This window comes from Agelaius tricolor, unplaced genomic scaffold, assembly GCF_023055355.1.
Source record: "Agelaius tricolor isolate 1412-34295 unplaced genomic scaffold, bAgeTri1.0.p SCAF_2, whole genome shotgun sequence".
NCBI classification, from domain to species: domain Eukaryota; kingdom Metazoa; phylum Chordata; class Aves; order Passeriformes; family Icteridae; genus Agelaius; species Agelaius tricolor.
The window spans coordinates 23,941,224-23,960,112 of NW_027269262.1; the positions used below are offsets into that span (position 1 = coordinate 23,941,224).

General features: G+C 38.7%; 1 long non-coding RNA gene and 1 other non-coding gene across 2 annotated transcripts; both read right to left on the bottom strand.

Moving 5' to 3' along the window:
• Positions 1-14,302: 14,302 nt before the first annotated feature.
• LOC139603582 (uncharacterized) lies at positions 14,303-18,859 on the bottom strand. Its single transcript, XR_011683743.1, has 2 exons — positions 18,137-18,859; positions 14,303-14,563 (listed from the first exon to the last, which is right to left on the bottom strand). It is a non-coding gene; the product is annotated as an uncharacterized lncRNA (long non-coding RNA).
• On the bottom strand, positions 14,652-14,720 carry LOC139587571 (small nucleolar RNA SNORD123). Its single transcript, XR_011678443.1, has one exon. It is a non-coding gene; the product is annotated as a small nucleolar RNA SNORD123 (small nucleolar RNA).
• Positions 18,860-18,889: the final 30 nt, after the last annotated feature.

An 18,889-nucleotide genomic window follows, 5' to 3' on the forward strand; every position in this document is an offset into this window, starting at 1 on the left:
TTAATGCAGTTAAGTCTGTTCAATTACTTACTCAAAGCCATAGATTTCTGGGCAGCGCTACAAACCTTGAACTTCAGTTTTGTTACCAACAGCTGAATCAGATGAGAAACCGAAGCAAATTGTCACTCACTGGAGTTCAAATGGACTACAAATAGCAATTGCATACCTTCCAGAGGAGAGATTTCCAGTCCATCTGGACAGTCATCTGTAACCTCAAGATAAATCTGTCAGAGACAGATTTCAGACTGTTTCAGACTGTTACACCACATGTCAGCTTGCACTCATGCAATGCCTGAAGCCAGACCTCACCCTTCCTCCTCTGCAGAGCTGGCAGAGGTTGGTATATCAAGCTGTGGAATGTCAAACAGCTTTATATGTCTCCTGTCTCGGCTTAAACTGACAACGTTCATAAAGACGCATCTTTCTCATAAAACCCCTGTTGCTGGCTTACAGAAAAGGCTGCTCACTGGGACCATTGGATGATCCCTGCTACATGATCCCTGTATGTGGACCCAGATGGAGACAATACACAAACATTATATGCAAGGAAATCAGTGGAAAACACTCCATCTTCTAAAGATTTCCATAGAGCAGAAAATACCTCACTAAGTATTGTGAGGTATGCACAAGTATGAAAGAGCCCCTTAGGTTTTTATTTTCCCTCCAAAGCAATGGCTGACAACTATTTACATTTTGTTTTCCTTTCAGGAAACAATCTCTTGTCATTTTATGCTCTCTTTTGTGATTTGTCCTTGGATCAATGTCTAAACCGTAAGTCCAGTTAAAGACCTCTTCACTATCAAAAATACCTCAAGTGTTTTGTTTTGTTTCTGCAGAAAGACTCTGATCTCAGAATGCTTGCAAATACAAGGAATAAGGCATTATGCACGGGTTTCCTCTGATCCCCTACCAGAGTATAAGGAAAAGGAGAAGGAAGTAATTTAACTATGTTTATCCTAATAGCTTCTAAATGTCCATGACAGTTGTACCTAATGGATTTCTTGCAATTCATCCCAGCCTCTATAAACAAAAGAGAGGAATATTTCCTATGTAGTTTGAGATTAAATAGGCATAACCCTGAGCCTTCATTGCCTGAGAAAACCTAATCAGTGCAATGTGAATCAGGCCATGGCACTGACTCCTTAATCAGGAATTATCTATCAGAAGAAACAGTACCAAGGTGTATAATAAGAGAGGCTTTTACCTCCCTCCTTATGACTGAATTCTTTCTTAATGCTCTACCAGTAAATTTTCTGGAGATGTGTATTTTTTTAAGTTATAACACTTGCTGGAAAACCCATGCTTCCTGACTCCAGCTTATTTTTACTTACTGTCTTTTTTTCCTAATTACAAGTATTCCTCTTTGAGATGCAGAATACCCAATATACGTTTCCTTTTATCGCTAAGGGATATGCTTGCTTCTAGGAAATACTATCCTTAAAAAAATCGGTTTTAGAACTACATCACTGAATTAAGTTGTGTCACCATATGTAAGGGGATCTGGAAGTGTATAGAAGTAAGTATTGCAGTCTGAGGAATAACAAAAAAAAGCATAGGTAATGGAAGTTATATGAGAATGGGAACAGAAAAGCTGGATTTCATGGCAGAGATCAAGAGTAAGATATAGAGAGATGATGCAAAAGCCTGAACCTGCAATTTGTGCCCACTAGACCCAGGCTACTGCAGTTCCTCCAAAAGAAAGCTTATGGAGAGCATGGAAAACTGGGAGTACTGAGATAAAAAAACCAAAAAGACCCCATGGAAATAGAAATAGGCTTCTATTCATTAGCACACACTTCATTAATCACTTCTTGTACGAGACACATCATACTCACAGGTGCACTGGAATGAACTTTGTGGAAGTAGACTCAGCCCCTTAAGTTTTGGAAATAGGGATGAAACGAAAAATGAGTTAAAATATTAGTAAATTCAAGGACTAAGGAAATATGCAGCATCTGATTCAAGGCAGATCAACTGAATTGCCTAGAAGGTCTAAGTGATTGGAAACTCAATTGGAAGCTTATGTACTATCTCTGTTTAATATTAGAAGATGGTCTTTTCAGGAAAAACAGAGAAACACACTTCACTAAAAAGAATTTCACATTTATTTGCAAATTGATGGTGTAAAACCTACTGAGGATATGCAGAACAGGAAACATCTGGTTCTGTCCTTCTGACACATTTTGTGAAGTCTGCCAACATCATTTATACGTAATTATACTAGTTTTAGCAGGACTACTGCCTCTGCAACTCTAATGAGAACAAATATATTGCAATGTTGGCAGATGTTTGTGCTTTTCTAAATTTTCTGAACTACAATGCTTGTGGAAGATCCTATCTTAGGAATTTATTTGCTGCATTGCATCATTCAATTTCTGTGTGATACAATATTAGTACTAATTTTGTTATCATTATTTTTCTTAGGACACCCAAGACCAGATCAGGCACTCACTACATAACAGAGCCTATTGTCCATCTAAAATAAAGGGTGAAAAACTGAAGATAAACCAATGTTCCAGGAGATTAGGGGGACAATGTCAATTAAATGTGCTTGTCTTTGACACAATAACAGATTGATAATTATCAGTTGGGTTTTTTTTTTTTTGGGAGAATTATTAGGCACTTCCTAATATCAGGCATGTGTCCACCAGCAAAGATGTGTGCATGAAGGGACCAGGGAAGTGAAAAGCCTAAAGTGATGTATATTTATGGGTAGCTCCATATAGGCTTTTTGAACAAATAAGCAGATGGGGCAATAGGTGGACTAATTAAAGCCTGAACCTCATTCCTGGATAATAAATGAAAAATTATTCATAGAATGAAAATAGATGTCAATTTCTTTAAATTTTTGTTTGTTTGTTTGTTGTGATGGCTACTGTTGACCTTGCAAAGAGCTGCATGAGCAAATCAAACTGGTGTATTTTGAAGACAGTCTTGGCAGCAGTGTGTAAATAGATGTGCCCAAGACAAAAATGCCTTTTCTGGGGCCAAGATGTTGTAGTAAGTAAGCTGTAAATTAACTGAGACCTTAATGAGAACTTTAACAGCATGAGTGGATGAAAAAGGCCAAGTTTTAGAGATGGTTCTGCGGGCATAGCAAAGAGTTTAAATTAAACCTGGCATTCAAGTAATGGGTGTTTTTAGCAGGACAGGAAGGGTCCTTTCAGAATCTGGAGAAGAGGCAGAGAAGAGATAGCTTGAAGAAGAGAGACAGCACTCTGTTTGAGCTGTACTGAACTTGAGATGGCAGCCAAGGGTGTATCAGCAAGGCGTGCCCTTATCTTACCCTATGAAGGTAATATTTTGGGGAAGAGAAGTCTGGAATGAAGCAGTATCTGAGATATTCAGGTTAAGATGATAATGGAACTTGTAGGTGAGATGAAACCAGGAGGAAATCAGAAAGAAAGGGACCAGAACTATTGGAAGTGCAGACAATGTGACCTATAAGGAAATGATGAAGGAATAAAGATGTTTTTCTCCTTAAAAAGAAAAAAGAAAGTTTTTTTACTGTCTACATAAGAATTAAGGGTAACTGGAAAATGGAGAAAATAAACTGCTCTCCGTCACAATTGGGAAAAGAAAATGTCAGTTTAAGGTAAAGGAGCACAAAAAACATTTCCAGTAATATGGGTAGAAATCCATGAAGACCGTGATGTCTTCCTTAGCTAGATGCTTTTAGGAACAGATAGATATCTGCCAAGAAAAACATGTAACAAAGCTAGCTACAGCTGAATTTACCAAGGTAAGAGGGTTCTAATGGTTTCTTGCAGTCTCTTCCAAGTTTGACAAAATTGGAGGTCCATGAAAAGTCTAAAAATGGACACCTTTTATGTATTCTTCACCCTTTGAAATGTTCATATGCATCCACTATGATATGTGTGGGTTTCACTGATATTTAGGACTTTTCCCCATCTAATGTGATTTGAAAGGCATGGCGATACTTAGGAACTTCTGTAGTCATTAACCAGTAAATATGGTTTTTGCCACCCATAGCAGAAGGTCACAGGCTTGGTGGGCACCTGGCAACATGGGGGCTTAGGACATGTCTGGCTCTGCCCTGGTAGGAGCTGGTTTTAGCTGTGGTAGAAATTTCCTGGTGGACACATGCCTGATGCTTGCCTAACTTGGCTTCACTTTGGGAATGCTGGGCGTGTAGTCACTTAGATTTTCCTGCATATTTTCTGATTTTTATCATCATCATCATCATCATCATCATTATCATCATCATTATCATCATCATCATCATCATCATTATCATCATTGTTACTGCTATAAATTTTAGTAATATTTTTACTAGATGATTTAGATAACAGGCTCATCATAAATGGCTAGTTGCGTGTATGTGGTATATCGCCTCTTGCATGTAAACATAATCTTTTCATATGAGAGTCTGATGCCTTCCTCTGATTCAGAATTGCTCAATTTATTCAATGCATTATTGTTTTAATTTTGATCAGATACTTGAAGGATAAGATAGATAGTTTTAGTGCCATATTTCTAAGATTGGATGTAAAAATTCTTTAAATATTGAAGAACTGGGACATGGATATGTATGGGTATTTTCTGAGGCACTCCTATTTATTAATAAAAAAATTTAGCTAAAATAGTGGTGTTAGAAGCCTGTTACATCATGACTGATGTATAAATTGTTGGAGCCTTTACAATATGAAGAGCCACAACTCTTCTACAGAGGCCACAATTAATTAAACTGATAAAAGGGAACAACTTCTCTTAAAAGCCCAACCTTGTCCTCTGGCTACTTGTTAAAAATATGATTTGACTCCCAAGTAACTACCTGTACAGATTTTTTTCTTAAATCTCTGAATAATGGGGAAGAAAATGCAGACAGCTATGAACCCAATGTGTCTACTGGAAATGATGACCCAGTCACACTTTCATAGTCCTTAACTGAATCCCTGAAAATGGAATGATCAGAAGATAATCCAGTGTCTTGAAGGGATATTAATCCTTTTTTTTCCCTTTGTTTTCATCAATATATTTTTCTTCTAACTTTTGCAACTTTTTATGCTTCTTTTGTTTGTAAAAATTTATGCCAATTTTTTTCAACGTGTTCAAAAGCCAGAGAGGTTTATTACACAAAGAATTTAATTAAGCTTTTCCAGAAAAACATTTATTTCTTCATCTACTATTTTTTTCATCATGACATCTTCAATTAGTTTTCTTTATTTACCTCAGATAGTACAGAATGGACTTTGGAAATTTTATTTTTATATAAATTAACTTACTCATATTTGCTTTGTTAAAATGAAGAAAAAAATGGGGAAGTGCTAACCTATTATCTATGAGGTAAGGATGTCTGAAATGTTAACATTTAGCAGATATTGACCAAAAGCATTATATTATATAGCCTTACTTGTTTTAAATTGTGGCCAGTTAGAGCTGTAACCAGAAGCTGAAATGAGCTGCAAGCCGTGAGCTGGTCTGGCACTGTGCATTCACACTTAATTGTTTTCACTGCTGCAGTTCTGTCATTGTACTACTTTCAGTCCCTCAGTAACCTCAGCAGAACTCTAGAAATAACAAGGCTCACTGACTGACCATTATTGAAAACACTTGAATGCCAGTTGTACTTCTGGCTTGTATCTCTTTGTCAAAGCATCAAGCTCAAAAAGGTCTTGTCACTATTCATCATCAGATCTTAACCTTAAGGCTCAAAATAGTCACTTCAAACTGAACTGGCAAGAGTCTCTTCCATTCTGGTGCTGCTGACCAAAGAAGTAATCAAAGTTGTAGAAAAATGTTTGGAAATCAAAACTCTTCTGTGTAAAGGTGGTAATCATGACAAGTTTTAGAGATTTTTCCCAACTCCACCAAAGATCAGTGGAATGCTGTTTTCATTTGTAGGCATAGTGTTTTGTTACATTTTTCTCAAGTGCTTGTAATACTAATTTTATCTTTTCTGTTTAATACAATCTGATGAAAATAGATTGGTCTGTTATTCTTCATGTATTGCAAGAGGTACTTAAGCACATGCAGATGATGTAGAGTTATTTTGGGTAGCAAAGATGAAGAGCAGCTACAAATTCTGCAGAAAGATCTCAGAATGTGGAGTGAACGGATGATAAGAGAGAAGGTGAAATTCCATGTGTGCAACCATAACGGGACACACAGAAGAAAGCAATCCTAACTTCACAAGTGATGGATTCTGAACTTGCTGTTGTCACTCAGAAGCAAGATACTGGAATTGCAATAACTCCTTTTGTGAAAACATCAGCTCAGCTTTCAGTGATGCTCAAAATAAGTACTGAATGTTAGGAATTAGTAGAAAAGGATAGAGAGAAACCAAGATAACCTCCTATTGCTTCTCTTTGAGGTTTAGCACTGTGTAATTCCATAGCGTGCTTAAGCCTAAAAGGCTGCTTACACTCTTGATTCCTCCTTTTTCAGACAGACAGAAAATTAAGATTCAGAGCAGTGGATGTGGTCTGGAGAGGACAAATAGGTAATGACTAATCACTTTGCTTTATGATAAAATGATGACAGAAACTAGGTGGGAAGCTGTTCAAAACAAAAGGGGGTGCACCCTTTCAAAGCACACCTCAGCTGTGGCATTCCTCAGCCTAAGAGGCTGTAGGTACATCAGTGATGGAAGAAATTTTGGAAACCTAGCTCTATGAAGGACTGTATAAATGTACTGAGATCCTGCATTACTGGATGTCTGTCAGCCATTAATCACCGATGGGCAGCTGTATGCTTGCCTTGCTGAACTCCTTCTTAAGAATCTCTTATGGGTGACCACCAGAGACAGGTTAATTAGGCTAGATGGACCATTGCCCTATTCTATCTCCTATACTAAAGAATTTGAGTGCTCTGGGTGGAGGGACTATCTGAATAATGTTTGGCAAAGGGTGAGTTGAAATCAGACATAGTACTGAGGAAACACTTTATTATTTGGTTGACACAATGAAGGACTACATAATTTTGCCTTTTCCTTTTTTCCTTACTCTTCATTTTGTTTTTATCTTTCTGCTTTTCCTTATCTGCTTGCTTTTCATCTCTGCTTCTTTTTAAATTATTTTTCCTTTGTGCCAAACAATCCTCCAGCCTTAAAGAAAAACAGGGCTAAAAAAAGTAAGCACCCACACTGGTGAATAAAATCTGTGAAGCACTTCCAGCTTTCCTTCTTTGTTCTTGGCTCTCTACTGTGGAGCTGAGCTCAGAGTTTTTGTTCACCCAGCTATCAGACAGAATCAGGAGATGCCATAGGGTGAGATTTGAAGGGAGTTATGATTCTTGTTTAATGTTGTTCTTTCTTATTACTATCTACTGAGGAACTTGCAGTTTGTTGAATGCTTGTTCATCAGCTGTTCAGAGATCAGGTTAAAAAGTGGTTCTGGAGCAACAGCACTGTCTGAGCTCCTGGTCCAGCATTGGTGGGATGCTGGTGGACTCAGCCTTGTTTGTGCTGGGTCTGTTATGCTTTCACTGTGTTTTCAGTGTTAAGATAGCAATAACAAACATTTGGAGGGATAGAAGTTTTTTTTGTTTTGATTCAGACAGTGGTGCAAGCTTCTTGGTTTTTTCCAAGATGAAGCTTTTCTAATCAGGTCATCTTGAATTGAACTAACATAAACAAGTGGGATATTGATGAATTTTTGGAAGAGCTGTACTGCTTTCTTCAAGTGGGTGGAATTGAAGTTGTCCCGTGACAAGCTCGATTGAAAATTCAGTATTTCTTGTTATGCTTTTACTAATCTTTTTAGAAAGTGCTCTAAGTGATATATACATAGCAGAACATTTTCCCCCTTCTCTGTTCTAAAATAATCAAAGGGACTTTGGTAAAAGACAGGGAATGTGTTTGAAATGAGATATGAGATGTTAATTTGGCCTCTACTCTGCCTTGGCATTGGAATAGCAATTCATTGGCAAGTTAAAACATTCCCTTTTAGCTCCTGATGACCCAAACTAGTTTGAGCCCCCAAGCTGTCAGTCTTTCTTCATTTAGCCTTCCTTCCTTGAGGCCATTGCTACTGGTTTTATAACAAGCAGGGTTTGGTATCATCAAACCCAGCTGTACACATGCTGAGTGATTGCTGTGACATAACAAATTACATTTCCAGAGGCTTTAGTAAAATGCATTTTCATTTATAATGTTACCAGAAAGAAAAAAAAAAAAACACCAAAAAACTCAAAACAATCAGCATGACTTGTTCTTCAGCACTTCACTTACAAAGAAGGGAGTTAAAAAGCATAAATACCAAGGAAAGATGTATGTTGTTAGATAATTAATTTCTGAGAAACCAAATATACCCTTAAAGATATTTTAGTCAGACATAGTTAGACACTCCATTCCTGGGTCTTGGCAGTGTTAAGGGATTCTCAGATCTTTATATCTGATTATAGTAGCTGAACATCTTTGGCTTTTTTTCCCATCAGATTTGTGGAGTTTATCTGTGGAGTTTAGCAGCCTCCACAGAAAATCACAGTGTGTAACTTTCTATCAAACAGAAGGACTGTCATTGATTTTATTTTATTTTTTTTGCTATAACATTAATGCTGTTGGTAGTTCCAAATAAAACCAGAGTCCTGCTGTGCTAACCACTGAGTAAATACAGAGTTACAAACTCATCTGTGGTTTTCTCAGGTATGGTATTTGTAGATCACAACACATTAACAGCAGTAACCGGTATTGTTGTGCTCTTAAATAGATGAAAACCCCCAGTACTCCTGATGTTGAAGAGTTAGGCAACATAGGATATATGTTAGTTATCTGTATTTTTGGATGAGTGATCTGAATTTGAGAACTGAAAGGAAAACTATAATTTAAAATGAAAAGACTCAATATTGGTTTTCTTTCATGATCTCAACTAAAAAATCCAAGGAGTATTTTGGCACACTCTAAGTTCTTTCCTGCTGATTTTTCAGTTGTATTTGGCATACAGAATATGCATTTGAATTTTGTTTTGTGTGATTATTCATAGAGAGTTCCAAACAGAACGTAATTGATTCAGGTTTAAAGGATGCTTTTCATGCTGTGTCACTTTTAAGACTTGTGGTGTACTGCAAGATGCCACTAAATACAGCAGGTACTTTGAGCTTTATTTATTTATATTATCTATTAGTCTTCCTCTAATTGCAAATCCCACTGGTGTGAAAGAAAATTGCAGGCACTTAATTTCCTTAAAAGGGTCTTGGTTGTATCAACACAGAAATACTACAACCCATTCTTTCTCCCACTCAAGTCAGAAAAAAAAATCTTTCCCAAGTATTTGCTACTGAACAAAACTCCTAAATGCTTACAGGTGTTCATCCTGCATCTAATGAAGAACAATCCTGTTAAATTGGGAGGCTTTGCCTGACAATCTGCTGTAAGGAATATCTAGGGCATTCCTGATGGCAGGTCCATGTCTGCTGATCCTGGGAACATCAACCATTAAATGTTTAGTAGAAGTGTTTGGAAACTAATTTCCTCAAACATTGTGAAATAAAATTTTAAACCAGCAGTATTTTGTCCATTCACATTGCATTTGATCACAGCAGCAGAATGAAAGCCTGTATGACCATACAGAAATTTTCCAGTTCATACAATTTTTCCCTCAAATAATAGAACATCTCTCCAGTTCCCTCCCTAAAACAAGATAAGTAAAAATGTGAGTAGTGTAGAAAACTTTAGACAAAACCTGAGGTCCTTTACTGAACAACCTGAGCAAGTAAAAAGGCAATAAAATCAATTATACCGTATGTCTAGGGGATCTGATCTGTGCTTGTTTTCTCCAGAGATGCCAGGAGACATGGTGGAAGCAGCATGATCAGGAGGGATGGAGGAACATAGTTCACACCTCTTCCAGGATATGGAAAGCAGGGGGAGCTGAGGGTGTCACCATTCAGACATCAGAGATAGCCTAGGGAAAAGTCTTCACTTATCTTTCCATGGAGCTCCTTGCTTCCATATGCATTTGCTTTTGTCTCATGGAGAAATTACTATGCAAAACTCTCCCAGAAGCTGATGCTAATGAATATGTGTCTGACTGATTTTTTTTTTTTTTTTTTGGTTACATGATTTATCATGTTATAACCAGAAACTCCCAATTGTCTACCATGTTGAGTGACTGCTTGCTATTGTCCCATGCATGCACACTTTGGAATGAATGTGTCTCTTCCTTTGTGCTAGTTATCCACTTTTACTTGTCCTTAACTTGTGAATTAGTTTTTATCTTCTGGTCCAAGTTGTTGTGTCTTTGGGACATAATACATAGTCTATTTTTGTGAAAAGTCAAGGACATTGGCAGGCATGGAGGCTTTGGGTTGCAGTTGGATGACTGTTATTTTTTTCTTGGGATAATTCAAGTACTCTTTTCCATTTTTCAGCTGAGTTCTATTATCAATGCCTTCATTTTGATAGTACAAGGAAGTGATTATTACCAAAAAGAAGACAGCATTACACATGTAGCTCCTGTGTATTTCTTCCTTTACTTGCTCTCATCTTTTTAATTAGAATCTCTATCCCCTGCTGACAAACCCGATTGTAATCTGACATTTTTATGCAAATTATTTCATTAACAGTTCTATCACACTACAACTATTTTTAAAATTTTAGCCTTTGAATTCTTAGTAAACATATGGCTGATGGAAGAACAAATGGTGAACGGGCTTATTTTGTTTACACAGGAGCATCAGTGCACACACCAATCCCCCAGCCCTCAACTTCTGTTCTGGATTGAGAATGTCCACTAGAGACAAGAGGCACTCCAAGGTGTGTAGACATTAACCCTTGGTCTCCTTTTGTTATCTTCTGGAACTATTTAAAGTATGACAGTGGACTTGGAAGGCGAACATGGGTTTTGGTCTCCCCTGTCAACTTGTGTCTTTAATGAACCCCCAAGTCTGAATAAGTAGTAAAACCACTTAGTAATTGAATTGGAGCTTGGCATAACTGCAAAAAATAGTGGGTTTTTTTTCTCTTCAATAGCATGTCTGCACATACCTCCTCCTGCTTGAGTGTTCTGCAATGAGGCTTATTTATAAAACTTCAAGTTTTACAAGTCAAATTCTGGCTTCCGAGAGCAGACTCAGACTAGGTGTCCCCTTCTGAAGCAAAACCTCTTACAAGTTTTCAGAGTGTCCAATCAAATAATTATTATGCAATATTTTTAACAAAACAGTTTTTATTATGCAAAATATAAAGAAAAATATTTTGAGCATGGTACTTCTGATTTAAATAATTTCAATAACTACAGTGTTTTTAGGCTATGGAGAGGAATAAGAGTGATGCATATTTAATAACTAAACTTATACTATACAGAATACTAATTATTGTTGAGGGCAATAAGTCAAGCACTCAAATGTTAAGTAGTAATAGTTGGTGTTTTGACTCTAGCTGGGCACTGGGTAAGCACCAAAGCCGCTCTGCTACTCCCCTCCTCAGGTGAGAAAATATATAATGAAGGGCTCATGGGTTGAGATAAGGTTAGGGAGAGATCACTCACTCACTCATTGCTATCACAGGCAAAACACAGGTGACACAGCTTTGGGAAATTCACTGAACTCATTATTTATTACTTATGCTTGCCAAGCAAAATAAGAGTAGGGTAACAAGAAGTCAAATAAACCCTAAAAACACCCACCGCTCCTTCTACCCACCACTCCCTCCTTCCTGGGCTTAACTTTATTACCAATTTCATACTGCAGCCCCAGCAGGGCAGGAAGATGGGAGAAGTCCTCCATGGACATGTCAAACATGAGTCCATCCCACAGGCTGCAGTTCTTCACAGACTGCTCAGTGTGAGGCCCTTCCATGCAATGCAGCTGCAGGAGCAGGGTGCTCCAGTGGGACCCCTGTGGGGCCCCGTGTCCTGTCAAAAACCCGTTCCAGTGGGGGGGCTCTTTCTCTATGGGCCCACAAGTCCTGCCGTGAGCCTGCTCCAGCCTGGGCTTCTCATGGGGTCACAGCCTCCTTTGGGCATCCCCCTGCTCTGGGATGGGGCTCTCCAGGACCTGCAGGGGGATCTCTTCTCCCCCTGGACCTCCACTGGCTGCAGGGGAATCTCAGCTCCAGCATCTATGGAGCATCTCCTCCCTCTCCTTCCTCACCTTGGTGTTTGCAGGGCTGTTGCTCTCACATATTCTCACTCCTCTCTTCTCTGGCCACAATTACTTTTGTGCAATATTTTTTTTTTCTTTCTTTAATATTACATCCCAGAGGTGCTACCACCATCACTGCTGAGTTCAGCCCTGGCCAGCAGTGTGTCTGTCTTAGAGCCAGCTGGCATTGGCTCTGTTGGACACAAGGGAAACTTCTGGTAGCTTTTTAAAGAAGCCACCACCTGTAGCCCCTGCACTACCAGAATCTTGCCATGAAAGCCCATTACAACTGAAATTAGTATCACCAAGTGATCCTATTTTCCTTTTCCTGCAGTGCTACTACTTTATTACTTCCAATTTTGTTCATTATGGAATATAATTTTGCTTATACCCTGAACTGACAATGTCACAATGCAGGCTGATATATATATATTTACACACATATATATATACATACACACACACACACACACATATATATATATATACAAAAGAATGAAAAATCAACTCATAGTAGAAACTAGCTGCACTTTTAAATTGTCTGCCTGCAATAAATGGATGTGCTTTACTTTGCCAGCAAAGCTCACAGCTGTTTGGGAAATGGTGGGATCTCTTTAGTTTGGGGATCACTATGGGACAGAGCAAAAAAATGAAGGCTTAAAGTTTGACAGCAGAGAGTTCAGCTCAACACAGATTCTTAGCAGACTTTTGGTATTGCTTATAGGCAACTTTTGAAACACATCAAACTAATGACACTTGCTAAATTCTCAAGTGATACCAAGATGCACAAAAAAAAAAAATGTAAAAAAGTGGGCTGGGCTTCCTTTCAAGTCGAGAAAGACATAGGTACCTCCTTATACTCTCATTGCTCTAGTCTGGCCTGAGTTCAACTAGTAACAACAGAAGATCAGACTGTGAGGAGGGTGCTTTAGTGTCTCAGTAAAATCATCAAAGGAACTAAATTCAGTTGGGTTTGCAGTGTGTGTGTTGGTGTGTGTGTGTTGGTTACTTGTTTCTATTTCTCAGTAACAAACACTTACTCATTTGATTTATTTTCTCTTTTGTCTTTGCCTAGTACTGCTTCTATAGCCACTTTCAAGTTGTTAAGCATTTTGCTCTGTAACAATTCCAGATTACAAAGACTGGATTTAAACAATGCCATCTAGTTCTTTCCTAACAGGCAACTGAATACAGTGTAAGAGCAACTGAGGAAAATATCACTTCAACTGGACTTGTAACTTTTATTACTGCTATCAAATGATCTGACAGGAAGTGCATAGCTGGAAAAATGCTTACAATATGTCACACACCTTGTTAAGATGCTGCCTCTCTTCCCTCCTACAAAACCCCCCTTGACAAGTACATCTACCTTACAGTGTTCACTGTCAATCTTAGAGAGTGAAAAGGCAGAGAGCAAGTGAGATCTTGGTCACATAAATATGCTGTCTGTGCCTAACTAAAGTGGTATATGAACTCTCATTAAAGACAGTCACACTCTTTATAAGAAAACCCATTACTGATCAGTATTTTTTTTGTTAATGTCTATTTGATTTACGTGCATTTTTAGTGGATTTAAGATAAGCTAAAAGCAAAACAATAAGGTTCATACAGGGGTTCACAGTAATTTAGATAAATAACTTTTTAAAAGTGACTTAGATGTTGGCCTACTTCGGGAATTTACTATTAAATAAAATTAAATAGCACAGACAATTCCACCACCACTTGGTAAGCTTCTTATAGGGCTCCTAGTGCTAGATCAGTGCCACAGAAATGTTGTCTGAGTTATGAGGACTTCACAGCTTGTTAAAATTCCTTTTAGAAACTGGGAAGGTCTGATTATATGACAGCAGGAGTTATGCCAAGTATCCTCTCTATCCACTCATCCCCAAAAAGGCCAGCACAAAACTGAAGTCTAGATGAGCTCTATGTCATCTATGAGCTCTGAGTCCTGTGTTTTAGACTTCTTGGCAGTGATAAAGTTTCATTTATATATGAGTGTGTGTGTGTGTGTGTGTGTGGTGTGTTTGTGCTCTCTATCTGAATTCCACTTGTACTGCTGGGTGGGTGATTTAGTAACACAGGAATTCAATATTAATGATTAGGGACAAGCAGACAGAGAGGAGCAACTAATGGATTGCTAATATATACCCTGGCTTAGTTTGAAGAGGTGCCTTGGGGCTAATATAAAACAAAAATGAAAACTTAAATTAGTCTATATAAGAAAGTTGTATAAGGCAGCAGAATATATTACCAACCAAAGTAGAGGAGAAGAAGCAAATATTTTTATTATGTATTAATTTAAAAATCTGTGAATCTTGATTTAAATTTAATAGCCCTTATGTCTCAGGTTTGTAACTTTACATCATTTCAGTCTAAATTCTGACCTATGTAAGAGACCAGAGTTATTAATATTTCCTATTATTTCTACTCCTCAAACTTTATGACTGGATTTCTCCAAGGCATTCTTCATTCCCACTCTTATCTTCCTCTTCATTTTGAAAGTATCAGTTCAGGGAATTGGCTGAAAGATAGAAAAACAGACACATAAAAATTGTTTGACTGACGGTATTCATTGTAAAATACTTTTTTTTTCCTGGAGGAGATATGAAGGTGAATCAGGAAATGGATGGCATTTTCAGATCACATGAATCAGTACCCAAGAATTCATCATTTTCACCAAATATTTAACTACTTTTAGGGACTTGAAGTTAGATGCTCCTTATTTAGAATTCATATAATAACTTCTTTAACTGCCTTATCTGTCAGAGACTTTAATAGAAAGAAAGCAGCAATTACTAAAAATCAGGTCAGAGTTTTATAAATGTAAGTGCACATTTATTTATACATCTCTGTTGAAAATATCTTATGCATTCATAAAAACAAACCATTTTGTCTATAAAGAGCCTTAATAATAGAAATGCCTTGAGAAATATTACTTTGTCTTTTGATCACAAATGGTAAACATAAACTCATCAGTTCTCAGGAGCCAAGTTTTAGATTCTCACCTAGCTTTTCCTAATTTATAGATATTATGGAGACCAGTCAGCTGAACCTTTAAATACAGAAAGGTACAGAAAATACAGAGATGGTAACTTAATGGAAAACAACAAAGTTTGTAATTATTGACATTTAATTCCCTATTATTTAAATGAAGAATTGCAATGGTGTCTTTTGCTAAGACAATTAAAATGATGCTCAGTCTGACCTTGCCATGTGTCTCCTACTGTACATACACAGCTACAGCCTTTCCTGCCCTCCTTTTTAACAGTGTAGTTCCCTACCAGACCCATCTGAGGATGAGGATGGCAAACTTAAATCCTCTGGGTCATCTGCTTTCCTGGGATGAAGATGTCATTCCTGTTTTTGCACACAACAACATCACAAGTCCCTGGTATTTAAATATGGCAGACCTTTGATGATCCAGCCTTGCAAGATGCTGCTCAATGCAGGTGGGAATGCTAAGGGCTCACTCAGCTCAAATGCAGCAGGGCAAATACTTTCCTGAATCTCAGTGGGAAAGAAGAAAGAAACAGTAATGTAGAGCTGATAATTGGGTATTTCAACAATGTTGTGAATGTCAGGTAAATTCAAGACACCAGACTGCACAAACTCTCTGCATTTAAGCATTGATTCAGGCAAGGGTGCTTGTTTGTATGCACCATTCTTCTGCCTGGTCTGCTCTGGAAAGGCTCTGGTCACCAGTAGGGTTTCTCCTCAGTAATAAATGATGTGGTTAGAAAACACAAAAGTAGGCAATTAACTGTGAGACTTCAAAGTTTTCCTCTGCCTGTTTTTCATGAATTAAACAAAAATGACTAATGTTTTCAATGGTCTGGAAAAAGTAATATGCAATGGTAATAAAGACCTTGAACTCTGTGATCATGAAGCAAGCAAAGACCTTTTCCTGTGATGGAAGTATAACTCAAGGTTCAGTTTTACTGCAGCTCACACCTTCTTCTTTTTCTATTTTTTTTTCTTTTTAATCTGACTTAAAGTTTCAATTTACTGTATCTGACTGTTTTTCTAAATGGTGAAAGAGATGCTTACTATCCAAGGTGCTTTTCATGGGTAATGGGAAGACAGGCCTTCCCTTACACTGTGACTTTCCCACCTAAACAGATGGAAATCCACCCCCTTCCATGCTTTCTAACACTCTTTATATCCTGCCACCACAGGAATGAGCCGAAATCTGGCTTCCCACCAAACTGGCCAAAAGCCTGAAGGTGCTGTGCAGCTTTTCCTCTTCCAACTGCAGTACCATGACTGCTTCCACACGCTGCCATCCCTTAATATGCTGGGTCTGTTTTGTTGGAAGGAGAGATTAAAAATTACTAACAGCGAGAAATATAATGACAGGAAAATACGAGGCAGAAGAGAAAGACGAGCTCCATACTGGAAGAAAAGCTGGATGCAATGGACTTGGTCTTCTTTTTTTCTCTTCCTTAAATCAGATAGCAGATAGCTTCTACTGCTGCTTTCTCCCTTGCCCTTAGCATAATATTCCTAGATTATTTAAGAATATCTTTATTTATTTTGGATATAGTAACACAATGAGGTTTAGCCTAGGACTGAGGCACCACTGTGCAATTTATGAAGAAACAAAAACTGTCAGCGCCTACTTGCAAGGGTACATCTGGGGATTGCATCACCTAAAATTGCTGGGCTCACTCACTCAACTCATCTGGTTTAACTCTGTAACTTAGACATAGCACAGAGTTACATGTAATATTAAAACTGTTACAGTTTTTAGCCTTAATTTCAAACATGATTAATCTCACAGGCAGTTTCAGACATCTTTGCCCTTGAGCTTTTAAAATAAAATTAAATAAAATTAAGCATTGACATCATGACTATTCTTCTGTGAAACTGGTACAGAACTATAAAGTGCATGACTAAATGCTCTGTGGGTGATATAGAGTCAATATGATTCCAGTGGAATTTTTCTTAGAATGTGCTGTATGTCATTAACACAGTATGATATAAAGATATAAATGTGGTGAGTTTTGGGATTTTTTTTTTTTACTTATATGCCTATTGTTTCATAGCCAAACTGCAGAGGAATTTTTAGAGGCTAAAATGTATATCATTCAGGGGGTTAGAATTTTGATACATTTTTTTGGCAGTTGGTTTTGGATACACGGTGCTTTCTTTTCACAGATAAAGTAGGGATGTTTTATTTTTTTTTTTTACACAGCAGTTGGGAAACAAATATATCTCCTCTTTAAAAAGAAAGTCTAAATGTATTGTAATAGGTGGAGGTACATAAGAAATGTAGGACTTGTTGACCTGAAGATGTCTTAATAACACTCCAAAGAAGTTAATAGTGTAGGTATGTAAATCATTTTATATCTTTTCTTACTTTGATGGCAATTTTTTAGATGTAAAATGAACTCTTATATTTTCTGTATGAGTATTTTCTGGATCAGAAGGAAATCACATGAGAAAGTGACCCCAGGCATTACAGTAATCACAGTAGTGGCTTCTTAGACACTATTGTTATTTATAAGGAAACATCCTTGAGTATTGGGGTTACATGACACTATGAAAAAAAATAGTTTGGCCTTTAGTATTTGGGTTGGGTTTTTTTAATATCAAAAAATAATCAGAAAGAATGTTCCAAATTCCAGGACTTCATTTTAATGATAATTTCAAACTTCTGTTAATGTTTCTACTTGAACAAGTTTCTTTTATACCCTAGCCAAAGTAAAATTGAGCTCGAAGTTTAAGGTAATTTGGATTTGGAACATTTGGCTTGCTGATAAGTTTTGATGGTAGTTGTTTTAATTAGCTAACTTTTATAAGATTACTCTAGCATGGATGAATTCCATGGTTTTGTTTGTTTTAATAAACTCTAACTGCTTTTAGTCTTCTAAATTGCTTGGTCTTGCTGTGAACAACAAAAGTCAGTTTCTACTGCAGTTTGAAGTAGAAATACGCAAATGCTGTCATAAAAGAAAAAAGCTCCAACTCTGATGGAATTAATTACAATGCACACATGAACAGAAATAACCTCCTAGTTTAATACAGGTGAGCTGACAAAGCACAAAGGCATGCGCCGAAAACCCGGGGAGCACGAAAATGCGAACGCACGTACCTGGGGAGATGCCTACGCGCCCCGGCTGCAGCCCCGCAGTGCCACGTCTCACTGTCCCACGCACGCCCCGGGACCTTTATAGGGGACTCTCACAGGGCCTGGAAATGAACTTTTGGGGCTGACACGTCGATCGTGCCATGGGGGGGGGGAGGGAGGGGACTGGAGGGGGCGGAGAGGGACTCGCCGGAGGCTCTTACGTGGCGGCAGAAATGTCATTACCCCGCTCCCCCTCGCAGCGGGGCCGGGGCCGCTGCTGCGGGGCTCCTGTTGCCTACGCGGGTGCTCGCCGCACGCCGGAGGCGCGGGGCCGGGACACTGGGGCTGGCTGGCCGGGCTGTGGCACGGCGTGAGAGGGGTGCGGAGAGCCGCCGGGCGCGCCGCTTGAGATCCCGGGGCGCTCCCGTGCCCACGCTGTCCCGGGGCAGCCGCTGGCGCCCAGCCCTCCTTCTCCCCCTTTATCTGCTGCTCCCCGGTATTGGTACATCGCCCCGGCCCCGGAGCCCCGCGGAGCTCCGGGCACCGGCCGGGAGCCCCTGCGGACCCGGCACCGGCAGCGCTGCCCGTGTACCACCGCCTCCCCTCCCTCTTGCCGTCGCTCGCTGCAGCTCGCCGGGATTTGTTGTGCTTAGTTGTACAGGCGCCCCTGCTCAGGTCTGATGGAAAAGGAGCAGCCTCAGGTCATGTTTTTGTGAGCTGCGGTGATTAAGGAGTAAAAGGAAATAAAAAATAAAAAACCCAAACCCCAAGGACAAA